Here is a 17,723-nt window from a genome sequence, read left to right on the forward strand (position 1 = left end):
CTGGCAAAAAGAGAAAGAGGGAGCAACGATCTGATGGGCCGCGCTTAACTTCTCCTGCCTTGCGCATGGTCAGTGTCCCGGGAGCTCTTGGCTTTGTGATTCCCTCAAACTTAAGACTAGGCGTAGCCCTAAACCTAACCCTAACCCTAAGCCGAACCCTAACACTAACCCCCTAACCCTAACCCTAACCCTAACCTAACCCTAACCCTAACCCTAACCCTAACCCATACTCAAACTCTAACGTTAACCTAACCCTAACACCTAAACTTAACCCTAACTCTAACCCAACCCTAACCCTAACCCCAACCCTAACCCTAACCCCTAACCCTAACCCTAACCCACACCCTAACCCTAAACCTAACCCTAACCCAAACCCTAACCGTAACCCGAACTCTAATCCAAACCCTCACCCAACCCTAACCCAACCCTAACCCTAACCCTAACCCTAACCCAACTCGAACCCCTAACCCTAACCCTAACCCTAACCCACACCCTAACCCTAAGCTAACCCTAACACTAAACCTAACCCTAACCCTAAACCTAACCCTAACCCTAACCCTAACCCTAACCCTAACCCTAACCCTAACCCAAACCCTAACCCTAACCCTAACCCTAACCCCAACCCAAACCCTAACCCTAACCTAACCCTAAACCTAACCCTAAACCCAACCCTAACCCTCTAACCCTAACCCTACCCAACCATAACTCTAACCCAAACCCTAACCCTCACCCAATCTTAACCCTAACCCTAACCCATCCTAATCCCAAGCCGAACCCTAACACTAATCCCCTAACCCTAACCCTACCCTAACCCAAACCCTAACGTGACCCTAACCCTAACCCATACTCAAACTCTAACGCTAACCTATCCCTAACACCTAAGCCTACCCCAAACCCTAACCCAAACCCTAACCCCTAACCCTAACCCTAACCCTAACCCAACCATAACCCTAACCCTAACCCTAACCCTAACCCGACTAACCCACCCCAGGCGTAACCCTAACCCTAACCCTAACCCTAATCCTAACCCACACCCTAACCCTAACCCTAACCCTAACCCAACCCAAACCCCTAACACTAACCCTAACCCCTAACCCTAACCCTAACCCACACCCTAACCCTAAACCTAAACCTAACCCAAACCCTAACCCTAACCTAAACTCTAACCCAAACCCAGCCCTAACCCTACCCCTGAACCTAACCCTAAGCCTGAACCTAACCCTAACCCTAACCGTAACCTAACCCTAACCCCCAACCCTAAACCAAACCCTAAACCTAACCCTAACCCCAACCCTAACCCAAACCCTCACCGAACCCTAACCCAACCCTAACCCTAACCCTAACCCTAACCCTAATCCAACCCAAACACCTAAACCTAACCCTAACCCTAACCAACACCCTAACCTTAACCTAACCCAAACCCAACCCTAACCCTAACCCGAACCCTAAACCTAACCCTACCCCTAACCCTAACACTAACCCCTAACCCTAACCCTAACCCTAACCCAAACCATAACCCTAACCCTAACCAAATGTTAAACCCAACCCTAACCCTAACCCTAACCCTAAATCTAACCCTAACCCCTAACCCTAACCCTAAGCCCTAACCCTAAGCCTAACCCAAACCCAACCCTAACCCTACCCCTGAACCTAAACCTAAGCCTGAACCTAACCCTAACCCTAACCATAACCTAACCCTAACCCCCAACCCTAAACCAAACCCTAAACCTAAACCTAACCCTAACCCCAACCCTAACCCAAACCCTCACCCAACCCTAACCCAACCCTAACCCTAACCCTAACCCTAACCCTAACCCTCTCAATCCTAAACCTAAGCATACCCCTAAACCTAACCCTAACCCTAACCCTAAGCCGAACCGTAAGCCCTAACCCTAACCCTAACCCTAACCCTAACCCTCTCAATCCTAAACCTAAGCATACCCCTAAACCTAACCCTAACCTTAACCCTAACCCTAACCCAACCCTAACTCTAGGCGTAACCATAACACTAACCCTAACCCTAACCAACCTAAACCTAACCCTAAACCTAACCCCTAACCCTAGCCCTAACCCTGGAAGAAAGAGGAAGAGGGAGCAAGGTTTTGATATGCCATGCTTAACTTGTCCTGCCTTTTGCATTGTTAGAGTCCCTGGGTCTCCTGGCTTTCTGGTTTTCTCAGTCCTAAACCTAGGCATAACCCTAACCCTAACCTTAACCCTAACCCTAACCCAACCCTAACCCTAGGCGTAACCCTAACCCTAACCCTAACCCTAACCCTAACCCAACCCTAACCCTAACCCTAAGCCAACCCTAACCCCTAACCCTAACCCAAACCCACACCCTAACCCTAACCTAACCCAAACCCAACCCTAACCCTAACCCAAAACCTAACCCCTTAACCCTAACCCAATCTTAAACCCAACGCTAACCCTAACCCTAACCATAACCCTAACCCTAAGCCTAACCCTAACCCTAAACCTAACCCCTTAACCCTAACCCTAACCCTAACCCTAACCATAACCCAAACCCTAACCCAAACCCAACCCTAATCCTACCCCTGAACCTAACCCTAAGCCTGAACCTAACCCTAACCCTAACCATAACCTAACCCTAACCCCCAACCCTAAACCAAACCCTAAACCTAAACCTAACCCTAACCCCAACCCTAACCCAAACCCTCACCCAACCCTAACCCAACCCTAACCCTAACCCTAACCCTAACCCTAACCCTAACCCAACTCTAACCCCTAAACCTAACCCTAAACCTAACCCTAACCCTAACCCCTAACCCAACCCTAACCCTAACCCTAACCCTAACCCTAACCCAACCCTAACCCCTAAACCTAACCCTAACCCTAACCCTAACCCTAACCCTAACCCAAACCCTAACCCTAACCCTAACCCTAACCCCTAACCCTAACCCTAACCCTAACCCCTAACCCTAACCCTAACCCTAACCCTAACCCAATCCTAACCCTAACCCTAACCTAACCCTAATCCGCAAACCTAAACCAAACCCTAACCCTAATCCTAACCCTAACCCCAACGCTAACCCTAGCCCAAACCCTAACCCAACCCTAAACCAACCCAAACCCTAACCCTAACCCTAACCCAACCCTAACCCCTAACCCTAACCCTAACCCTAACCCTAAACCAAAACCTAACCCTAACCCTAACCCTAACCCTAACCCCTAACCCTAAGCCTAAGCCCAAACCCTAACCCTAACCCTAACCCTAACCCTAACCCAACCCTAACCCTAACCCTAAGCCTAACGCAACCCAAACCCTAACCCTAACCCTAACCCTAACCCTAACCCAACCCTAACCCTAGCCCTAACCCAACCCTAACCCCTAAACCTAACCCTAACCCTAACCCACACCCTAACCCTAACCTAAACCAAACCCAACCCTAACCCTAACCCTAACCCTAACCCTAACCCTAAACCTAACCCTAAACCAAACCCTAACCCTAACCCTAACCCAATCTTAAACCCAACCCTAACCCTAACCCTAACCCTAACCCTAACCCTAAACCAAAACCTAACCCTAAACCTAACCCTAACCCCAACCCAAACCCTAACCCTAACCTAACCCTAAACCTAACCCTAAACCCAACCCTAACCCTCTAAACGTAACCCTACCCAACCATATCTCTAACCCAAACCTTAACCCGAACCCAATCTTAACCCTAACCCATCCTAATCCCAAGCCGAACCCTAACACTAACCCCCAACCCTAACCCTAACCCTAACCCAACCCTAACCCCTAACCCTAACCCTAAGCCCTAACCCTAACCCTAACCCACACCCTAACCCTAACCCTAACGCTAACCCAAACCCTAACCCTAACCCAAACTCTAACCCGAACCCAACCCTAACCCTACCACTGAACCTAACCCTAAGCCTGAACCTAACCCTAACCCTAACGCTAACCTAACCCTAACCCCCAACCCTAAACCAAACCCTAAACCTACACCTAACCCTAACCCCAACCCTAACCCAAACCCTCACCCAACCCTAACCCAACCTTTCCTGCTCACAGTGACGAGTGTCAGGTGCCCAGTAACCACAAGCCAAGTTTCAGAACCAGAGGGGTAATGGTTCCCCTCCCACCGCCACAAAGGAGTTTCTTGAATCTGTATTTCAGAATATTGTATGTTTCTACCACAGTTATGATGGTGAGAAATCTGTTTAAAATGAGAGCTCTGGCTCCTCAAAAGTTGCTTGTCTATGCAGAGGGAAGCATTAAGACAGTATCTCCCTTGTTTAGAGATACTAGTTTTATCATGAGCAGCACTGCTCCTCCATACACTTTCCAGTATTTCTGCAGCTACCTCACGGCTCTCTTGAAATTCCATGACCTCTCATCCTCCAGTCTTGCCTGCATCCCCTCTCCCCTTTCATTACCAAACCTTTACATGCCTTAAGGAAACAGGATGCCCCTAACCTGCTGGAAAGCTGTTGTCTTTCCTGCCTTTCTCACTGCCTTTTGCTAAAAGATCACAGTTTTGATTTGTTGCTAATTGTAGGGCTAAAGGCACTGGAGTTTTGAGTAAAAAATGCATTTTGGCTACCAGAAATCCTAAAAGGAGCTACAGGGGAGCCCTAAGCAGAATTCTTCAACTGTCTGAGAAAGCCCCCCAAAAAAGCTGAGGACACATGATATTTGTGATTATTTTGAACCTGCTGGCAATCCTGCAGCAGTGCTTACATTTATTGAGCACCTAAGAAGGCAGAAAAGCCTCCCGAATCTGCACAGGGAAGAGATGCACTCTAGGTAACTGGGCTTCTTGTGGTATTTGATAGACTGTTTCCATCTGGCTGGACTACTAGCCAGCACACTATTCTGAGTTTTGTAGCACTTTATAATTATTCACAAATGCACAGAAGTATTTAGAGCTATTTCTTGCATGAGTTAGTCACTGCTGGATGGCCATCCATTAAAACCTCCACTGGGATATAAAGAGCAGACATCTGTCCTCATGGAACTGAAGGTGTGAGCTGTAAAAGCACCCAAAATGGTGCCGGCTAACTAGTGTGTGCCCAGAGCAGTAAAGATCCAGACTTAGCTCAGGCTGTGCAAAATCCACTGAGGAGCTCTGGAGTTAATCTGGTAGCCAGCGTGTGTGCACATACACCACCAACACCAGCGGGTGAAAAGCCAGGATGAGCAGATCTCCACACAGTGTTCTGGGGAATCTGCAGCCTTTGTGCGCATTGAAGCAACATTTGCCTTACATTAAAGGAAGAAACTGGGTCCCATGAAACATGCAAGACTTTCTCAGATGAAAGCCTCTGTGAGTTAACCATGGTTTGCCTAAATGCAGATGGCCAAAACTGTAGTTTATGTGAACAGCAGAAACCACATAAGCCTCAAAAAGCCAAATTGGGAAAACTTTTGAGAGAAAACAACCTTTTTTTTAGCATATTCTGACACATGCTGCTTGAGATTGGGTCAGCAATGTCCCAGGAATAGGAGTTCATTGTGTGCTTATACATTTGGTTCTTGTCCCAGCAAGTTTGGAGAGGTGTGAAAATGAAAACTGCCTGTGCTGAAAGTTAGCCAGGCTCCTCTGATCATCAAGGAAGTTCAGCTCAGGTTTCAACCAGCAGCTTGTGGTTTGGCATGAGAGAGACTGTTCTAGTTCATAGCAGTATGTAAACACCCTGGGCGAGCATTACTCTTCTTTGGGAGACCTCTGGCCACCTGCTCAAGCATTCATCCTCACTCTGAACTCATTACAAGTGCCCTGGGATTTGGTGTGGAGGAGTGGCAGTAAATACATGGTTTTTTCACTGTTTGAGATAGTTTTGAAATCATTGCTGTGCATGCCAGGAGAGAGGGGGAAAGTGAGCATGTTTTCACACATGCTGCTGGGGCTCTGCCTGAGAGACTCATGCCCTTTTGCCTCAGGTCTCCCAGCCTCTCCCACCCTGAGCTACCCCACACAGCCCTTGTGTCCCAGCCTGAGCAGGGCCCTGAAGTTTGCTGGCAGATCCCCAGGATCTCCGAGAAACACATACTCTCACAGATGCTGCTGGCACCTGAGAGCCTCACCCCAGCCCAGCACTGTGCCCTCATGGGGCGTTACAGAGCCATCCCCCACTGCCCTTCTGAGGTGTCCCTGCGCAGCCTTACAGAGGGGCCGTGGGGTGAACTCACTCCCTGATGATGTCCTGGGAATCACAGAATTAATTAAGTTGGAAAAGACCTCTGAGATCATTGAGTCCAACCTATGGCCTAATGCCACCTTCTCGACTCAACCATGACACTGAGTGCCACATCCAGTCTTTCCTTAAACACCTTCAGAAACAGTGACTCCACAACCTCTCTGGGAAGTCCATTACAATGTCCATAATCACCCTTTCTGTGAAGAATTTCTTCCTAATGTCCAACCTGAACCTCCAGCACAGCTTAAGGCCATTTCCTCTCATCCTGTCCCTTGTTCCCTGGGAGCAGGGCCTGACCCCCATCTGCCTACAACCTGGTCAGGGAGTTGTAGAGCCCTAAGGTCCCCCCTGAGCCTCCTTTTCTCCAGGCTAAAAACCTCAGTTCCCTTAGCTGCCCCTCACAGGACTTGTGCTCCAGCCCCTTCCCCAGCTCCATTCCCCTCTCTGGACTTACTCCAACATCTCAATGTCCTTCCTGAATGGAGGGGCCCAGAAATGGACATAGCACATGAGGTGTGGCTTCATCACTGCCCTGGTCCTTCTGGCCACACCTTTGCTGACACAGGCCAGGTGCCACTGGCCTTCTTGGCCACCTGTGCATGCTTGGGCTCACGTTCGGCCACTGTTGACCAGCACCCCCAGAGCCTTTTCCTCTGGGCCACTTTCCAGCCACTCTGTCCCCAGCCTGTAGTGCTGCAGAGGGCTGTTGTAGCCAATGTGTGGCACCTGGCCATCTCATACCTCATGCTGTTGACCTCAGCCCATCAATCCAACCCGTCCAGATCCCTCTGCAGAGCCTTCCTGTTCTCCAGCAATGGAAGAGCCAAGTCCTCTCCCCACAATGAGCAGGGAGCTGCCTCCTCACAGTGCGGAGGGAGGTGGGAGATGGCCCCTCTCAGCTGCAGCTTCAACCCCAGTCGCTCTTGAGAGCCTGGTGGGAGCGGAAGGTCGGCACCCTCAGGCTCCTTCCCAGCCCCATGCTCCAGGAACACCAACCTCCTCTCCCACCTAGCACATCCCGTGTCTTGGGATTTGGGGGCTTCATGGACTTCGTGGGGTGAGGCAGCGTGAGCAGCGTCCTGCCGGGGCGTGCCGTGATGGGCCATCGGGCACAGGTGCCGTGAGGGGCGGTTGGGTACAGGTGCCATGAGAGGCGGGTACAGGTGCCGTGAGGGGCGGTCGGGTACAGGTGCTGTGAGGGGCGGGTACAGGTGCTGTGAGGGGCAGGTACAGGTGCTTTGAGGGGCGGGCCGGTACAGGTGCCGTGAGGGACGGGCACAGGTGCTGTGAGGGACGGGCACAGGTGCTGTGAGGGGCGGGTACAGGTGCCGTGAGGGACGGGTACAGGTGCTGTGAGGGGCGGGCGGGTACAGGTGCTGTGAGGGGCGGGTACAGGTGCCGTGAGGGAGGGGCGGGTACAGGTGCTGTGAGGGGCGGGCACAGGTGCCGTGAGGGAGGGGCGGGTACAGGTGCTGTGAGGGGCGGGCACAGGTGCCGTGAGGGACGGGTACAGGTGCTGTGAGGGGCGGGCGGGTACAGGTGCTGTGAGGGGCGGGTACAGGTGCCGTGAGGGAGGGGCGGGTACAGGTGCTGTGAGGGGCGGGCACAGGTGCTGTGAGGGGCGGGCGGGTACAGGTGCTGTGAGGGGCGGGTACAGGTGCTGTGAGGGGCGGGCGGGTACAGGTGCTGTGAGGGAGGGGCGGGCACAGGTGCTGTGAGGGACAGGCACAGGTGCCGTGAGGGGCGGGCCGGCACAGGTGCCGTGAGGGGCGGGTACAGGTGCTGTGAGGGAGGGGCCGTCACAGGTGCTGTGAGGGGCGGGCGGGTACAGGTGCCGTGAGGGGCGGGCCGGCACAGGTGCCGTGAGGGGCGGGTACAGGTGCTGTGAGGGAGGGGCGGGCACAGGTGCTGTGAGGGGCGGGTACAGGTGCCGTGAGGGGCGGGTACAGGTGCTGTGAGGGGCGGGCACAGGTGCCGTGAGGGGCGGGCACAGGTGCTGTGAGGGAGGGGCGGGTACAGGTGCTGTGAGGGAGGGGCGGGTACAGGTGCTGTGAGGGGCGGGTACAGGTGCCGTGAGGGACGGGCACAGGTGCCGTGAGGGAGGGACGGGCACAGGTGCCGTGAGGGAGGGGCGGGTACAGGTGCTGTGAGGGGCGGGCCGGCACAGGTGCTGTGAGGGAGGGGCCAGCACAGGTGCCGTGAGGGGCGGGCACAGGTGCTGTGAGGGAGGGGCGGGTACAGGTGCCGTGAGGGGCCGGCACAGGTGCCGTGAGGGGCGGGCCGGCACAGGTGCTGTGAGGGAGGGGCCGGCACAGGTGCCGTGAGGGGCGGGCACAGGTGCTGTGAGGGAGGGGCGGGTACAGGTGCTGTGAGGGGCGGGTACAGGTGCTGTGAGGGGCGAGTACAGGTGCCGTGAGGGACGGGCACAGGTGCCGTGAGGGAGGGACGGGCACAGGTGCCGTGAGGGACGGGCACAGGTGCTGTGAGGGACGGGCGGGTACAGGTGCTGTGAGGGGCGGGCGGGTACAGGTGCCGTGAGGGGCCGGCACAGGTGCCGTGAGGGGCGGGCCGGCACAGGTGCTGTGAGGGAGGGGCCGGCACAGGTGCCGTGAGGGGCGGGCACAGGTGCCGTGAGGGGCGGGCGGGTACAGGTGCCGTGAGGGGCGGGCCGGCACAGGTGCCTTGATGGGAAGACGGGGACAGGTGCAGTGAGAGGCGAGCGGTCGGGCACAGGTGCCGCGCGTGTAAATCCCCGTGGTGGAACGGACCTGGGTAGTTTTGTTCAAGGCAGGTGTTGGCAGCCCGAGGATCTGGGGCTGCCTTGGAGGAGCGTCCCCGCAGGGTAGTGAGCGGTCAGGCGTGAGCCTTGCTCTCTACAGCTTCGCAGAGCCTCTCGAGTTTCTGCGTTCAAACCGCACAGGTTCAGGGTGTGCGCTTCATGCTTGCTGGCTGATGGGTGCCGCGACAGAAGCTGGAACCTGAGGCACAAGCTGCTCAGCTGGAAACAGTTGAGGCTGTTTGTTTGTAGGAATTGTGTGACAGAGATTGAAGCTGTTTGTGTGTGATCAGGTGAGTGCTCCGTGGGCGGGAGTCACGGGGGGGTCCCAGGAGCCCGCATGTCGGAGAGCAGAGCAGGGTTCTGCTGAGCAGCGTCAGGAGAGCACTCCAGCCCTGCTTGGCCGGTGCCAACACGTGCTCAGCCAGCAGGTACCGAAGAGCACCGCCGGTTGTTATCTGGCACATCCCTAGCACACCACCTGGTGTTCATGGTGTTCTGCATGCCTTTCTTTGTTCCGTATGTGTTACATAAGGTGCTCCTTCTTAATGCATTATCAGCTGAGCCGCGTTCCTTTCATTTTTGTTATCATGCCTGTCAGTACCTTCCTCGTTGCTCAAGATTCACCTTCTAAAGTACCCCCGACAGGAATATGTGGGTTAGTACTTTCTTGCATTTGTATGGTTACTGTTGTAATTCAGATTGTGCCAACTTTCAGTATATTGGTGTTCCACCGTGGAAAAACTGGGCTCCTTCCTTCCCTTTCCGCAATTTTCTACTTAGGAGCATTAATGCAGGGATACAATTATGCTAACATTAAGCAAATTGTTAAAAGGACTTTAAAAGTCCTTGTAATTGAGTGACAGATACTTAACACTGAATCCATTTAAATATTCAATATAAGAGTATCAGGATAAGATTACAGTATTTTGATCTTGATATTCTGATTCTCCCAGTACTGGTTGACTGATAAGGCAGGTTGTCCTACACAGAGGAGAAGAATTAGAGAAGCAGTGAATTTTGCTTCTATAAGCCTTTCATATAGGCTGGGGATTTAAAGAAAAGAAATTATCTATAAGCAGTAGGAGGGGGTTTTTTTCTGAATAAAGAATTTGCAGAGCTGGAAAATAGTAATTCATTAATGTCATGCAAAACAATAATGTGATGTTGACTAGAGACCAAACATAACATTGAAACCAAGTGACTTTAATACATAACGTAGAATATGGTAACTAAAATATAATACCTAAAGCATATGTACATTAGATATGACATATATGAAAAATAGTTAACAAAATACATTAAACAGCATATAAATGCATGTATCTTAGTTACATAATAAACCATGTTTGTACTGAAATTTTATTAATCTGCTACTCAGATTTTTAAAAGGTACCTGCTTCAGATTTCTTCCTTATTCTTGAACTTAAGTTATTCTTGAACAAATCCTTTTTTCAAGTGTGTGTATACACACTTATTATTATATATATATATGTACCATGCATATACATTGTCGATCCAGGAGTTTTATTCTTTTCATTACATAGAAGTCAGAATATGTAACATTGTTCTCTCTTGAATATTCCTCATTTTACCTGCAACTTTATTGTGCGTTCTGTGCATTTGCTGTAAAATTCAAGCATTTACAACATCCTGCCACCAAATGTTCCAGCTTTCTTATAACAATGGAATATTGTTAGTGAAGCAAAGTATTGCTCTGGGACTTGTGCCTAAGTTCACATCCTTTACATCTGACTGGGATAACTGACTGCCATTTTAATACTTTGCTTTGGGAGGGAACACTCACCTGACAATTAATGTGGGTCTGATATTTCTTCCTACATTTTTTTCAGGCATTTTTACTAGTATGAGTTTATTTGCACTGCAGTTTTTTTAAGGGGCGAGTGCCCTCTCCACTCATAGCAGTAAGTGTGGGTTTGTTAAGGGTATTCAGGTACCTGGTCTTTGTGCTGGGAGTTCCAAATATACCTCTGAAATTCCAATGAACCCTACATTAAAAGAAGGAACGTCAAGACCTGAGATGTCTTGATGTCAAGACCTTCTCAAAGTCTTGAGAAGAATATAGGTTTTTTTAAATAATTTTTCCAGAACTTTTTTTTTACATTTTAATGAGCCATAAGATGAGGGGAGGGGGAAAACCCTTTTTGGAGGTTGTCTTCAGCACAAAGGTATTGCTCTTTTAATTACTATTCTGATCTTTGTCTGGACACAACTGGTCACTGCTTCCATTCTTGCAAAAACAGGCCAGGAAGTAGATGAACAGTTTCATACAAGCTGCTCTAAAGTTTGTGCCCACAAAAATCTGGAAAAGTTTTCATAATTTATCTTAATTTTCTGTTATATACATTGAAAAGTTTAAAAAAATCCATCTAACAACAAAGAGGAATGACGGTATGTTAGGCTGAGTGCTGGCTGAAGAAAACTGTTCTCACAGCTACATACTCATGAGAAATTGAATACTTACATGTAGTGAATATTTAACATCCACATTAATTTCACCAGCATGTCTTCATTTGTTAAAGAGATGTTGCTTGGGTAATGTAACAAGTTTAATTTAAAGATTCTCCTTTAAACTCATGTACAGGCAATCTTGGTAAACACCTTATTCAATATGACCTTGAGGAGAGAAATTTTCTGTTGGTTCTTTAAATGGAGGTTAATTAAGCCCCAAAGATTTTTGAGCTTTCCCCAACTTTGCATTAGCAGCCATGCAACTCCACAGGGAGAACTAGAACAGACTACCCACAAGCATTTTTTCCATGGTGTGTAATGCAGATCCACAGTTGTTCTTTTGGCAGCATGGATTGAACCCAGGACCTTTGAGTGTCAGAGAGCAAGTGTGAGGAGGCTGCACAACAAGCTCACTACCCTGGACTTCAGGAGAACAGACTTTGGCCTCTTAAGGGATCTGCTTGGTAGAATACCACGAGGTAAAGCTCTGGAGACAAGAGGGGTCCAGGAAAGCTGGTGGATACTCAAGGATCATCTCCTCCAAGCTCAGGAGAAATGCATCCCAAAAAAGAGGAAAGGCGGTTAAAAAGCCAGGAAGCCTGAATGGATGAACAAGAAGCTCCTGAACAACCATGAAAAAATAAGCCAATGAGGATGGAAGAAAGAACAGGTAGTCTGGTAGGAATACACAGAAATTGTCCTCACCAGCATTGTCCAAGCAGCTAGGGATTAGGTTGGGAAAGCTAAACCCCAGAATTAAATCTGGTCAGGGCAGATTAAGGGCACCAAGAACAGCTTCTACAGGTATGTGTGCTAGTTTGAAAACAAACCAGTGGGAGGCACCAAGTCAGAATAACAATTTAATGGAAATTAAAGAAAAGGGGAAAAAAAGGTAAAAGAAAACACTGTCAAACTGACAGAGTCAAGGTACAACCTGACACCCTGTTAGGCAGGGTGGTGGTAGCAGTCTGGTAGAATGGTGGCTGCAGTCCTCTGAAGCAGTGATCCTGTAGTAAAACAGTCTGCTCTTCCTCAGGAAGTCCAGTGGTGGCTGTGTAGCTCCTGTCCTCTGGAAATCCAGTGGGAAGCCGGTGTCTCTGGTGTTCAGCCTCAGATTATATCCACGATGGGATGCTTGGTTCCTCCCTCTGGGTGGAGCATCTCACAATGGGGTAATGAGTCATGAGGCAAAGTGTTGATTAGGCTCATTAACAGAAGATAGTCCGGAGGGAGTTATCTCTGAGTCAGGCGGCAGGACAATGATGGGCAATTAACAGAAAGATAGTCTGGGGGGAGGAGGCAAGGAAACACTGCCCCACCTGGTTTCAACAGCTCCTGAGGATGGTAATAGAATACACTGCAACCCAGGACATTATGTTGTGATGAAAGAAAGATTAGGGAAACTATCAGCCCTGTCTGGAGGGAAACAGTAGACCTGGTTACTCAGGATACAGAGAAGGCTGAGTTATTCAAAGACTTTTTTTCCATTGTTTTTCAGCAACAGGTGCTCCAGCCACACTGCCTGAGTCACAGAAGGCAAAGACAGGGACTGGGAAAATGAAGAGCTGTGCATTGTAGGGGAAGATCAGGTTCAAGAACATCTAAGCAACCTGAAGGTGCAAAGGTCCATGGAATCTGATGAGATGCATTTGCAGGTCCTGAGGGAACTAGTGGATGAAGTGGCTGAGCCACTATGAATTGTATTTGAGAAGCCACAGCAGTCCAGTGAAGTTCCCAATGATTGGAAAAGGGGAAACATAACCCCCATTGTTAAAAAGGGAAAAAAGGAAGACCTGGAGAGCTACAGACCAGTCAGTCTCACCTCTGTGCCCAGCAAGGTCATGGTGCAGATCCTTGAGGAAACTGTGCTAAGGCACATGGAAAATATGGAAGTGATTGGGACAGCCAACATGGTTTCACTGCGGGCAGATCATGCCTGACAACTTTGGTGGTGTTACAGTATTAGTGGACAAGGGGAGAGCAACTCACATCTACATGGACTTGTGTGAAGCATTTAACACTGTCCCACATGAATTCTTGGCTCTTAAATGGAGGATGGAAGGACCACTCAGTGAATAAGGAAGTAGCTGGATGGTCACACTCAAAGAGTGGTCAACAGCTTGATGTCCAATTGGAGAGTGACAAGTGACATTCCTCCAGGGTTGGCTTTGGGATTGGCCCTGTTTAACATGGACAGTGGGACCAAGTGCACCTCAGCAAATTTGCCAGTGACACCAAGATATGTGGAGTAGCCAACATGCTGGAGGGAAGGGATGCCATCCAGAGGGACCTAGACAGGCTATTTATGTCAATGCTGGACCTGCATAAGAGGACTGAAAGCCCATCTTTCTTGTCTGCATTTGTTCCCTCTGGTTTGCAGCAGGGACTGGTTAGCTGTTACAGATGAGCTGAGTTTAGAGGGAGAAGAGCAGTAGCAGCAGGAGAAAGACACCACTTGGGGAGGTAAATAAACTCAGACAAATAATTTGTTGCCCTGTGCCTGTAGGGTGGGAGAAATAATAGTCTCCTTTGAAATACTGTCTCCATTGCTGTGTGGGAGCAAGATGACTTTTTTCTTTCTGTTGCCTTTCTTTTCCTCCATGAAGTCAGTTACTCAGCCTGAAATCCAGGGAAGAGATGTGCAGTATGCTACAAGGATGAGAAATTCTGCCTCTGCTCCCTCAAGGTTCTGGGCTTTTCAGTACAAGAGATGTTGATGAGCTGAAGGCAATAAAGGAGGCTAGCGTAGTAATTGCAAAAGGGATCACTTGTGTGAGGAACAGCTAGTTTTTGTACAGACTGTCTGTTGCTGGAATATTAAGCCCTGTGTTTATTATTATTTGATTAGCTCAATTCTAATGTGTCACTGAGTATTTTAGGGGAAAATGCCTGTATGATGAACTGCTTGGCATTTCAGGCTTTTGTAGGTTAAAGGGCAACTCCAAAGCAGTCTTCAGAAATAACATTTTGTGCCATGAAAGAGGGTCTTAGACACTTATAATCTATATTTTCAGGAGATACTTGTGGTAAAACGACTGCATTCTCAAAGTTGATTTGTGCTGGCAGTCGTGGGATGTTGGAGATAGAAGTTCTCCTCTTTGTAAGTGTAGAGTAATACTGAGAAAGTTCCATAGCTAGGGGATGTGATTTCATTTTATAGCTTCATAGTCTTGCTATATAACGCGTTTTAAAATCCAGATTCTGCAAAATGCAGACATCTCTTAAATACTGTGGTTATATATTCTTTACATTATTACTGATCAAAGGTAGAAATTAACTTTTGACATCAAAATTCAGGCATCTAATCTAAGGTATTTTTCCCTTGCTGCAGTTGCCAGCCTCATATCCTTCTTCCACTTTTCCCCATGACAGAAAATCTCAGGGCAAAGACACTACTCCTAAACACTGTCCAAGGCAGGATACTAATGAGGAGGTTGTAAAGATCTCTACAAACACACCATGGCCACAAGGGACCATTTAATCATCAGGTTTCATCTACAAAGCATAGTTGGTTTTTTTCAATTTATTCTCAAAATATAACACAGCCAAGACCAGATTAGAGCTGAGGTATGAAAACGACTGTTCACAAGAATGGCACAAAAAACTGAAAACTGGGTTAATAACACATCCAGTACTTTGAGAACAGCTTTTCAATTAGGAAAGGAAGACTTCATATAGGATTAAGTGCAGCTGTTATCATGGGTATTAAAAACATGTTTTATCTCATTTAAAATTGAATCAAATAATTTATGTTTTTGATGGTGATTTTCACATATAACTCATTATTCTAGTCACAATTTCTGCTATGATAAACAGGTCTTTGGACAATATAGGGCATACTATATTCTGCTTCCTGATTTTTTTTTTTGTTTGTTTAAAAAATACCTTTTCCTAGGCAGTACATCTTGCCATACCAGTGTAATCTGCAGTCTAGAACCTTGAGGCTTGGTTGCCATAACATATATAAAGCTTTTCTCTAAAACTAAAGAAAAACTAGTACAACAGAAAACAATTTTACCTCTTCATGACAGCTTCCCAAATGAAAGCTCATCCTGCACATTCCTGTGTACTAAAAATATAGTGATATTTTCAATTGTTGTGTGGCACAATATGACAGAAATATGCTATCTTTTTTTTTTCTTAAACCTTATCATGGCATGAATTTTTTCAAAATCCTACTGAACCTGGGTTGGTTTTTGTTTTTCAAAACAAGCGTTAGTTACCAGCCATCTGCAAATATGGTTTCAGGAGTGTGTGGTTGTCCAGAACTCCTAACTGTCATTCCAACAGACTGGCATGTTTTTCTGCTGCAACACCTCTGGTGAGATCTCTAGAGAGAAATCCTTGTTGATTCTGGTCTTGGCATAACGTCATGGAACTGTCATGCTATACTGTGTTGGGGGGGGTGCATCCATATCTACAAATGGATTCTTCAGTGTTGCACCTGCAATATAAGCAAAAACATCTTAAATATTCACATATTTGTTTCAGGTTTTTATTTAAAATATGTTGGTGAGTGAATGAAGAAAAATAACTAAAACCAGAAATAAAAACTGGCTACCACCAGAATGCAACCAGGGCCAGATTAGCCATGACATAAGAATTTCCTGTTGTTTAGACAAACTAGTCTAGAGTAACTTGTCAACTTTGTACCACATGCCATCTGCATCTTCCTGCAAGTGTCTTTTTAGCATGAGTTTTGTCAGCAGGCTTCTGAATTTTCATGATATGAGTAAAGCAATCCCCAAAGTTCTCACTATTTCTAAAAATGTGGTTGTATTTTTACATTATTCTTTCCAGTGATACAGTCTGATGGTTTCCCAGTCTTTTTGCACAGGAACCTCACTTAAGGAACTGAAGGTGGAAAGCTACAACCGGTTCTGTTTTGCTTTAATATTCTCCTGCCACCTGCGGCTTTCCCATTGCCCCTCCTACCCAGCCCAGACCTCTCAGCTTTCCCTTTCTTTGTTGTTATCCTGTTCCTTTCCTGTGACATCTCTGTCTCTGCTGCTGTCACAGACAGCAGTGGCACTAAAAGAGAGAAAATACATTTGGACAGATCAATCTGTCTCTCTCTGGTGTCATTTGTGTCCTCTTACAGGCAGAGTCCTTTTTTCAAGCTCATCTAAATTACTCTTTTCATGGGTCAGAAGGCTCTAACGTGAAGAATTCCAGGTTGAATGAGGCAGTAGAGGAAAGAATATGCCTACTCCTCCCCTGGATGCTTCTTTCTAAGCACCTGCCTAAGGTACTCCTAAAAAATATTATCGTATCAGCTGAGATAGACCTCTCTGGCATATTGGGACTAACAGGCTTAGATGCAATTCAGAGTGTGGCTCTTGCTGCACTCTTGAGTCCCTTGTGCCAGCTGCAGCCTCTGCCCGTTGTGAGGAGCAGGCACCAGAACTGTGACTGGGTAGGCGGTGGAGGGCAACCTGCCTGATGTCTGGGACAGGGTGTCCCCAGCACGGGACTTGGTCACCAAAGCCATCTCTGTGTCAGTGGGAGCTTGCTCTTACCCAGTTCTCAGTGAAAGCTTTGAAGCACATACAATAGGGCTTAGAAATTCAACTGATAAAAGTCACCCCAGAAACCAGAAAAATCTTAGAACATGCCTAGAGGTGGCTTACTTAAGAAAAAAACAGTTGTTGTCCCCTTATTATCTTTACACTTCATGTAACTGGAAATATAAATATAAGGCATCTTTGTACTCCTTCAATACTCAAGAGGTTCTTCTTACTCAGAAACTGATGCTTAGGGTCTCCTATACACAAGCAGCTTGTCAGTGTCCCTAGGCAGTAGCAGAAATGACTCCCCAGTTTGTGTCCATGCTCAAAGTGCTGGGAACAGCTGCATTCCTGCCTGCTCTGCTGACCCAGGCACACTTCCCAAGCAAGCAGGAGGCCTAATCCTTTGAGAACCCCAAACACAAATACTGCAGCGGTATTTGGCAGGCCAGCACAGGAATTTGTGATATTCATCAGCTTGCTACGCTCTGTTTTCCTTGATCTGGAGGCTGTTTTTCCACGGGTTAGAAGGCACTGATGAACCAGTTTCCCGCTCCCGCACTGTGCAGTGCCGGCGAGAACTGCGGAGCGGTTCCCAGCGCCGAGCAGATTTTCCCTGCGGAGCCCAGGCGCAGCACTGCTGGTGGAGCACTGACCCCTCGCGGCTGAGCTCCGGCTCCAGGCCCTGGGTACTCCCCTCTGTGTGGCTCTGCTGGAGCAGCCTCAGGCTGCAGGGTCCCAGCTACGCAATTTTTACCTAATGCATGTATTTTGTGATTGGGCTTTCTGTGACAGGA

General features: G+C 48.2%; 1 protein-coding gene across 1 annotated transcript in view; it reads right to left on the minus strand.

Annotated features, from left to right (window-relative positions):
* Window positions 1-15,276: 15,276 nt before the first annotated feature.
* AMER3 (APC membrane recruitment protein 3) overlaps window positions 15,277-17,723 on the minus strand; it is a 37,132-nt gene continuing 34,685 nt past the window's right edge. The window contains exon 3 of the mRNA XM_032120081.1: window positions 15,277-15,863. The gene's annotated coding sequence lies outside the window, so the exon portion shown is untranslated. The remainder of the gene's footprint in view (window positions 15,864-17,723) is intronic.

Source organism: Corvus moneduloides, chromosome 10 (assembly GCF_009650955.1).
Source record: "Corvus moneduloides isolate bCorMon1 chromosome 10, bCorMon1.pri, whole genome shotgun sequence".
NCBI lineage: Eukaryota > Metazoa > Chordata > Aves > Passeriformes > Corvidae > Corvus > Corvus moneduloides.